General features: G+C 37.6%; 1 pseudogene; it reads right to left on the reverse strand.

Moving 5' to 3' along the window:
- The window catches only part of LOC125128690 (tigger transposable element-derived protein 1-like), a 191,870-nt pseudogene extending 181,860 nt beyond the window's left edge, over positions 1-10,010 (reverse strand).
- Positions 10,011-10,373: the final 363 nt, after the last annotated feature.

The following is a 10,373-nucleotide window of genomic DNA, read 5'->3' on the forward strand; positions in this document are numbered from 1 at the left end:
ATTAACAGAATGACAGATAAAAGTCACATGATCATCTCAGTAGACACAGAAAAAACATCCTTTCATGACAAAAACTGTCAAGTTAGGTATAGAAGAAATGTACCCAACATCCTAAAGGCCATGTATAACAAGCTTCCAGCCAACAATATACTCAATGCTGAAAAGCTAAAAACTCTTCCTTTAAGATGAGGATCCACTCTTGCCATTTCTATTCAATATAACAGTAGAAGTCCTAGCCACATCAATTAGGTAAGAACAAACAAACAAAAAAACCTGTCCAAATTGAAAAAGAAGTAAAATTGTCTCTGTTTGCAGATGAAGTGATATTATATATAGAAAAATCCTAAATGTTACCTAAAAAACTATTAAAAGTAATAAACTCAGTAAATTACAGGATGCCAAATCAACATACAAAAAAAAAATCATCTGTGTTCTATACACTAACAAAGAACTATCTGAAAGAGACAGTAAGAAAACAATTCCACAAGTTCCCGTCATGGCTCAGTTGTTAACGAATCCCTCTAGGAACCATGAGGTTGCTGGTTTGATCCCTGGCCTCGCTCAGTGGGTTAATGATTGGGCATTGCCGTGAGCTGTGGTGTAGGTCGCAGACATGGCTCAGATCCCGAGTTGCTGTGACTCTGGCGTAGACCAGCAGCCGTAGCTCCAATTAGACCCCTAGCCTGGGAACCTCCACATGCTGTGGTGCGGCCCTAGAAAATACAGAAAGACAAAAAAAAAAAAAGAAAACAATTCCATTTACAATAGCATTAAAAACAATGGCGTATACTATCCTTTGTCTCTCTCTATCTCATTTGCACAGGAACTTGCAGTTCCTTGGCAGTGGAAAGCAACATAAGGAACAATTGTGCCTTGGCGTGTCACCTCTCCAGTGCTAAATTACTTTAACAAGGGGCTCCCAGAGATGCCAAACTGTAATTCAGACTTCCACTGACTGAAGAGGAATCATTTAGGAATCCCTCAAATAAATCGTCTGAGGGAAAGGATTGTTTAGTGAATGCACTGGGGTAGCTCTTTTTAGAACATTGAAATTTAGAAGACATTCCTAATAATTAAAATCATAAAGATCAGTATGGACTAATCAACTTATTGAATGTTTACTGTTTCAACTCCCACTTTTATAGAATCTGGGGATGTAAATAGGGTTTTATTATTCATTTATTCAGCCAATATGATAAACCTGCTATATGACAGGCACCACTCTAGGCTCTTAGCTTACACTAGAGAACACAGACAATGAACTCTGCCCTTTGCCCATGGAGCTTACATGCTAAGTAGGGGAGCTAGACAACATGCAATAAGCTAAATGAGTAAACAAATAAATGTGTGCGTTTCTATACACATGGGAAGAAAAAATAATAGAACGGGTGAGAAAGCTTAGATATACAGAGAGCTAATAGCAGTTTTGGGTGGTATGTTGTAGTATTAATAAGGTAGCTAAATCAGGGTTTATTGAACAGGCAAGATAAAGGAGGGAACCAAGTAGATATCTTAGGAAAGATGGTTCCAGCATATAGAAGAACTAGAACAAATTCCTAAGGAGAGAGCAAGTGTGCCTGCATTTCTGAGGAAAGCAAGGAGGTAAGGGTTGTTGGGACAGGGGCAGAAAGTGGAGAAAAACAGGAGAAAACTCAGTGAGGTGACAGTTCAGCAGATCATATAAGGCCTGTGGGCCTTAGTAAGGACTTGTACTCTCCTTCTGAGTGAAAAGGAGAGACAATGCAGATTTTGAGCAGGGGCCTGACATGATCTGATTTACATTTAAAGTACTGCGGCTACTGCCCTGTTGAGATTATGTAGAGGCGAAGGTAGAAACAGAACTGTTAGGAGGCAGTTACAGTATTCCTGGCAATTGGTGGTGGGTCAGGTGAGTCTACAGGGCTACCTGGTAAATGATTTAAGTGTGAAAGACAAAGAGGAATCAAGAATGACTGCAAGGTTTTGGTCCACCTAAGCAGAAGAAGAGCTGTCAAAACTGAAATGAGGACAGTTGTACAGCAGGTTCAAGATTAATATTCAGGGAAGGAGTTCCCATTGTGGCTCAGCAGAAACGAATCTGACTAGTATCCATGAGGATACAGGTTTGATCCCTGGCCTTGCTCAGTGGGTTAAGGATCTGGCATTGCCATGAGCTGGGTGTAGGTCTCAGAAGCAGCTCAGATCCCTAGTTGCTGTGGTGTAGGCCAGTGCTCTGATTCAACCCCTCGTCTGGGAACCTCCATATGCTGCGGGTGTGGCCCTAAAAAGAAAAAAAAAAAAAAGAGAGAGAGAGAAAAAGAGAAAAAAAAAAAAAATCAGGGAAGACTGGAGGTTTCTCTTTGGACATGTGGAGTTGGGGATACCTACTGACATACAAGCTGTGATTCAGTAACCCCAAGGGAGCTTTCAGAGCCTCCTTGGGCATATTCCTGTGTTTCACATATGATGGATCAGCTCTGCCAGTAGGCTGGTGCTCAGCATAGTTACTCCATATGAAAGCTTCAAAAAAGCTTCCCCACTTCTAAAACTATCTAGTTTCTGGTTTCATTCCCAGAAGAAATCTCAATAAATAGAACAAGAGACTTGTATATTCTCCACACACCATAAGCATCACTTACAATAACTTTAGATGTAGATTTACATAGAATATTGTAATTACCTAGTTACTGTAAAGAAGGCCTTCCCATGACTGGAGTTAAATTCACATGTAGGTAGATATTTACTGACCATCAGAACACCACAACTAGTGATGTTAGATTAAACATCTCAATTTCACTTGCTTCTTTTATTTGGCTAGACTATTTTGACAGTACATCCAAAAAAGATTAAGGGGAAAATAATGTGTAATCTTGTCATTTTATTACAATAACATTTATTTATTTTTTTGCATTATTTTCCATTCCTTTCCAATTTTTTTTCCCACTGTACAGTTACACATACTAAAAGACTATCATACTGAGTGGAGTAAGTCAGAAAGAGAAAGACAAATACCTTTCCAATTTTATATAAAGGCATCGATTAGGATATTTTTCAATCATAGGACTCTTCTCACTGTGCTGGCAACTCAGACAGGCATTTGGGGGAATGCGTAGCAGAATCCTGCACACAGTGATAGAGGTATTTGGAGCTAATAGAACTGAATTCCAGTGAAACATTATTCTGTTTTAATAATTTTTAAAAATAAATGGCAGACATTGTCTTAAGTATTACTTCTGCCAATAATACCACTTGTTAATAAGGGTTTTATATTTAGGTACTTTGGGTATTTATTTTATTCTTCACTTTTTACTCTGTTTACTTTTTTTTTCATTTTTAAAATTGTTATTTCCCCAATACAATTTTTTTTCTACTGTACAGCATGGTGACCCAGTTATACGTACATGTATACATTCTTTTTTCTCATATTATTATGCTCCATCATAAGTGACTAGACATAGTTCTCAGTGCTACACAGCAGGATCTCATTGCTAATCCATTCCAAAGGCAATAGTTTGCATCTATTAACCCAAATATTTTATACATTCACATTCTCACTTTATTCTCAATTTTATATTTACAACACATATAGATAAAATAAAACCCTTATAAAAGCCCAGTACCATTCTGCATCTTGAAATACCTATTCATTCATCACTTCCCATACAAATTCCTAAAAATCACTGCAACTGGTTAAGAGCTTCAGATAAGTTGTAACTTCTACATTTTTAAAAATTGCATACTTAAAGAGTTAGCTCCTAGAAAAACAGCAACAGATTATAGAATACCTATAGGTATAGGTAATATTTTTTTGCAAAGAGACAATAACAGTGAGAAGGAGTGGACATAAAACAGGGCTCTGGAATCTAAAGCAATCTTTCAGAGGCAAAGAAAGACTCTCTTCAAGAAATACATGCATTAACCAGACAAACAACTCAGTGATCTGCAAATTTATTTGACTAACATTAATAACAATTAAATGTAGTATTAATTTATAATACATATACACTTGTACTAATATACTATGTACCATAAAATACACACAAAACATAGATGAAATGTAAATTAATGTAAATAGCATTCTAATAATTCCATTTTGTGTCCTAATGGATCACCTTTACCCTCAGGGTGCTGGAACCCTGCTTGAGAGACCACTGAACATAGCAATCCAGTGCTCTAGGAACTTTTCAGCTAAAAGCAACCTCTCTGTCTCAGTCTCCATTGTGTTTCAGACACAGATTGCTGCCTTGCTGCACCAAATACAAAACTACTGTTGACTGCTCCTGCCACTGTGGCCTGAAAGTGACCACCCCAAGCCGTCAGTCTGAGATTGGAGACATGGAGGCGTCATGTCAGTTTAAAGGATTGGAAGGGGATAAATGCCACAGTCCCAATCAGCCCACGCCAAGAACAGAATACGCCAAGCCTTTTGTAGGGCCTTTGAATGATTCAAATGAGCGTTCATTCCTGCCAACAGCAATATAAAAATTGCCCCCTCAGAAGCAGCACTTTGATGTTTGCACAAGGCATTCTCTTTGCCAGGCAGGCATTTTCCCTTAACTTTCTGCCAGCTACTGGCAATCTCATGACTGCCTATACATATATCCAGGTCTATGTACTAGGCTGTTTCCCACTGCGGGTTTCTCACATAAAATCGCTGTCTTTTCTCATTGAATGTTTGCGTGTTTCAGTCCATATGCATCCAGAGACAATCACCCTGTTCAAGGAAAACTGCTGAGACCCAGAGAAGGAAATAAATAATTACGTCTTATTTTAAACATATGGATAGCATAGATAATAGGTGATAAAACTATCGAATTCCCCTTTTTAAGGCAAACATATACACCAAGTTATTGACAAGATATCATGTCCTTGTCCATAGGACAGTGTCAAGGTTAGTCACTTGTCTATTTTAACAATTTGGGTGGTAAGTAATAGATCTGATCAGCTGAGCTAAAATAAATCAAAGATTATGAAAATGAACCTCGGTAGTGACTTGGTTCCCAGATAAAGTAAGTAGAGCTCCAAGAATACCCTTACAGAACAATCCAGATCATAAGCTAGGGTCTTGTTTACGTTTGAATATGCAGGATAGCCATTTGTTGGCTTAAGCAAGTCCCCGCATTGACAACGGTTTTCAGCAAAGTACATCCTAACCCTTACTACCTGCGATGAAGTTGTAGTGGTAAAAAGTAGATATGCTCCTGAAACACACTGTCATTTTATAGCAATGACCACATATTTTCTATCCCAATGGAATATTTCAAGAAGTTATTGTTTTTAACAATTTAAATGTTGATATAATTTTAGTTAAACAGACTTGAATTTTTTTCTTTATTAAAGTCTTCGGCCAGTTTTCACATTTTCCCAAAAGTATAGGTTTAATCAGAATATCGTTCAAGGATAAGTAAAGACGGAATTCAAAAAAATTTTAAGTTAAAAAAAATTAGACTTTAGAGTTGCCCTCGTGGCTCAGTGGTTAACGAATCCGACTAGGAACCATGAGGTTGCAGGTTCGATCCCTGCCCTTGCTCAGTGGGTTAAGGATCCAGCGTTTCCATGAGCTGTGGTGTAGGTCGCAGACGCAGCTCGGATCCCGCGTTGCTGTGGCTCTGGTGTAGGCCAGCGGCTACAGCTCCGATTCGACCCCTAGCCTGGGAATTTACATATGCCTCGGGATCGGCCCAAGAAATGGAAAAAAGACAAAAAAAAAATTAGACTTGATTTGTTATGTTGGCACATAAAAGTATTCTAGATAGTTTAGTATTCTGGCATATACAGAAATGCATTATGTACTATTTAATATGAGTACCGTATGTGTGTTTAAATCTACAATATTCATGTTGCAGATCTGTGAGGTTTAATTATCATACATATTCACACTATTTGTCTTACAAACACTAAAATATAAGCCATATAAAGTATTTATGTTTCTGTCTCCAATTTCTTTTGAAGACGAAGTAAATGCTAAAAAGAATAAAAATTGTTTCATGGAACTTTTGAGTTTAAACAGAACTTTAGCACCAATCCATTTATTTTGTAGTTGAGGAATTTGGGTCCTGTTTCAATGGCTCACAGCTAGCCAAGGGCCAAGACAGGAATAGGAGAGAGAAGGTCTGACTCTTTCCAATTTTCTTCAGTCTCCAGACTAACCACAGTTCCCTTCAAGTAAATAACAAAGGAGGAAATTTCAAAGTTTAATGATGGTTAAAAAAAAGTTAAGCTTTCTTCAGTACAGTCAATTCACTCACTGTTAAAGTACATCCAAATGCACTAGGAAAGCTACACAGTAGTTTATTATTGTAATAATACCCTCACTTATGGGGCTTATATTTATTCTAAGAGTACAGGTGTCCTAACTGTGCCTTTCCAACAATGCACCCTTCATCAACCAGACTATATAATTTTGTGAACTGTGTAAAATAAAATCTGAACTCTTTATTCCCCTAATTAAAATTCTTCCTTGGACTTCCATTTTCTATACAGGTCAAGGACTAAGCTCCTTCACCTAGCCCTGTCCATACCTTCAGCCTCACCTCTTTCATTGTCTGTCTTAGTTTTATCTTCCAGCAACACTGAGCTGGTTGTGGCTTCCACACATCTCATATTGCTTATTCCTTCTCTGTCTTTGTTCTTGCTCTCCCCCCTGCCCGAAACATCCTCCTTCCCACCAGCTAAGTCCCTCTCCACTCGACTGGCTCATTCTCGTCACCCTCAGCCCTACTCCACTAACTGGTTCACACATGAGTCTCAGCACTCAGGTGACACCTTCCTTAGCAGGCTCTTTTTGACACCTCCCCCACTGCCATCTCCTAGATTAAGTGTCATTCTTTCACAATTCTGTACTTCTCCCTGCACATTTAATCACTGCTCTTTGACAGATTAGAACACACTGTGTTGTATTCTACTTCACCTAGTTTGCTGTGATTTCTTTGAAGGAAGGACTACTGTACAATGAGCATAGAATCTGGTATATTGTAGGAGCTCCAAATAAGCTCAACAAATGTTACTGGGATGATCAAATAATTAATCACTAAATGTGTTCATATGCGTAAAGTGCACAGGACAGTGTTTAGCATACAGAACATGAAGAATGCCAAGAAATGAATGATGGCTAAACTTTTAAGATCTGCCCCCAGTCCTATGTTCTTCTGACTAGAACAACATACTTCAGTAGGAATCAGTTGATAGTTGGATGATCACTGGAATTTGCCAGAGGAATTGGGGAAACTTCTGATTTGGGCAACTCTTATGATGAATCTCCAAGAATGGGATGGGGTTTTTTAATTAAAAAAAAAAAATTTTTTTGACCTTACAGAGAGTGTAGTGCAGAAAAGTCAGTCAGTCTCACCAAACAGTTTCATGAGGACTATTTCAGTGTACAAAGAAAATGATATACTGATATTTTTTCATGGTGGATCTTCTTCTTCAGTCCTTGGGATTCATAAAGTCTTCCTTTGGTTTATGACTTCAGATTTTATGCCTAATATATCCACTAGGTGTCAAACTATTATATACAGTGTGTCTCATTATAACAGTATTGCTGGGATAGAGAAAAAACTTCATTTCCTTCTTGGCTTGAGTGAACATTACTCTTTTCTGTGTGTGGGTTTCATAGTCAATCAACCTCCTATCATAATGTGGATACTAGGAATAAATCATATTTTTAAAAAGAATGTTTTTTTCTGTCCTGTGTTCTTCTTCCACTTTTACCAGAAATGGGTTACTGTAACATTGGCAATTCAGCACTATATCCATTTGTGGAATGGTTTCCATAGATTGCTATCTGAAAGCAGGTGGATGCAATCCTTGTTCTGATTTAATTTTCTTAGATTTTATTTTTTGTTATAATCTGCGTGCTATAAAGGCAATGTATTCAGGAACATTCACTTCACCTTAAGCTACATTACATTAGTTTATTTATGAAAAATTAGAATTAATTAGTATAGTCTTTTATAGTGACAGAATATTTTCATAAGCATTGGGCTATCTGTGTCCTATAATACTCTAATAAGGTGAATAAAGAATAGTAATTTTATTACATTCATTTTTTTTAGTTAAAGAAATTAAGTCTTCAGTAATTGAGCAACTTGCCCAAGGTCACACAAATAGAATGTTGTCAGGGCTAAAATGAAACTCCTATCTTTGGAATAAGATACCTGTGATCTTAATCTCTTGAAATTCATTTTCAGTATTAGTCTATATCAATTTTTGAGATCTCTTAAGTCACTCCAAGTAATACTTTTCATATGTATTTGTCTTCATAAATTGATGGAGTCTCAGATAGTCTCTGAGGGATAGTCTGCCATAATCCACAACTTCTTGGGAAGTAAATATTTGCAAATTTACTTTCTCCAATGAAGTCTTTTTTTTTTTTTATTTTGGCCATGCCCACAGCATATGGAAGTTCTTGGACAAGGGATCAAACCCATGACATAGCAATGACCCAAGCCACTGAAGTGATAAAGCTGGATATTTAACCCCCACTGCACCACCAGGGAACTCCACCACTGCAGTCTTAAACCCCTCAAAGTCATCCACAAGGACTGAAACCAACTGGTTTGAAACTCCTGTTCTTGTTAATGTATTGGCATCTTCATACAAATCATGAATGTTTTTAATGGCATCTAGAATGGTAAGTCCTTTCCAAGAATTTTTAATTTACTATACTCAGATCTACCAAAGGACTCCCTATCTATAGCAGCTATATCCTTACAACATGTATTTTAAATACTAAGACTTGAACATCAAGCTACTCCTTGATCTATGTTCTGAGGTATGGACGTTGTGTTAACAGGAATGAAAACAACATTAATCTCATTGTACATCTGCATCAGAGCTCTTGAATGACCAGGTGCATTTTCAGTAAACAATAATATTTTGAAAAAAATGCTTTTTATTTTTTTCCTAAGCAATTGGCCTCAACAGTGGGCTTAAAATATTCAGTAAACCATATTGTAAACAAATGTGCTGTCATTCAGGGTTTGTGTTTCTTTTCTTTTTTGTTTTTGTCTTTTGTCTTTTTAGGGCTGCACCCATGGCATATGAAGGTTCCCAGGCTAGGGTTCTAATCACATCTATAGCTGCCAGCCTATGCCAGAGCCACAGCAATGCCAGATCTGAGCTGCGTCTGCAACCTACACCACAGCTCACAGCAAGGCTGGATCCTTAACCCACTGAGCGAGGCCAGGGATTGAACCCACAACTGCAAGTTTCCTAGTAGGATTTGTTTCCACTGTGCCACAATGGGAACTCCAGGGTTTGTGTTTCCAATCATAAAGCACAGGCAGAGTAGATTCAGCATAAATCTTAAGGGCCCTGGGATTTTTCAGGATGGTAAATGAGCACTGGCCTCAACTTAAAGTCACCAACTGCAATAGCTCCTAGCATAGGAATCAGCCTGTTCTTTGAAGATCTGAATGCGAACATTGACTTCTCTGTAGTTATGAAAGTCCTAGATGTCATCTTCTTCCAATAGAGGTCTGTTTCATCTACATTAAAAATATGTTGTTTAGTGTAGCCACCTCCAGTAGTTATTTTAGCTAGATCTTTTGGATAACCTGTTGCAACTTCTACCTAAGTAATTGACGCTTCACCTTGCACTTTTATGTCATAAATACTACTTCTGTACTTAAACCTCATAAGCCAACCCCTGCAAGCTTCCAACTTTTTTTTTTTCTGCAGCTTCCTCATCGATCTTAGCCTTCTTAGAATTGAAGAGGGTTAAGGTCTTGCTCTGGATTGGGCTTTGATTTAAGTGGATGCTATGGAAGGTTTGATCTTCTGTTAGACCAATAAAACTTTCATCAGCAAAAACTGTTTTGTTTTCTTATGATTTGTGTGTTCACTGGAATAGCACTTTTAATTTCTTTCAAGAACTTATCCTTTACATTCATAACTTGGCTTACTATTTAGTACAAGGTGCTTGGCTTTTGTTCTATCTCAGCTTTCAACATGCCTTCCTCACTAGGCTTAATTATGTCTAGCTTTTGATTTAAAGTGACAGATGTGCTACTCTTTCTTTCATTGATCATTTAGAAGCTACTATAGGATTATTAGTCGGCTTAATTTCAATGGTATTGTGTCTCAGGAAATAAAGAGGCCCAAGGAGAGGGATAGAGAGAAGGGAATGGCCAATGAGTGGAGCATTCAGGACACACACAACGTTTTCAATGAAGTTCATGGTCTTAATATGGGCACAGTTCATGATGCCTCCAAACAGTTATAATGGTAATGTTGAATATCACTGATTACAGATCACCATGACAAATAAAATAATGAAAAATTTAGAAATTTTGTGAGGATTGCCAAAATGTAATGCATAAAGTGTGCAAAGCATGGAAAAATGCTGTTGTTAGATTTTCCCTGTACAGGATTGCCACAATCTACAACTTAAA

This window comes from Phacochoerus africanus, chromosome 6 (assembly GCF_016906955.1).
Source record: "Phacochoerus africanus isolate WHEZ1 chromosome 6, ROS_Pafr_v1, whole genome shotgun sequence".
NCBI classification, from domain to species: Eukaryota; Metazoa; Chordata; class Mammalia; order Artiodactyla; family Suidae; genus Phacochoerus; species Phacochoerus africanus.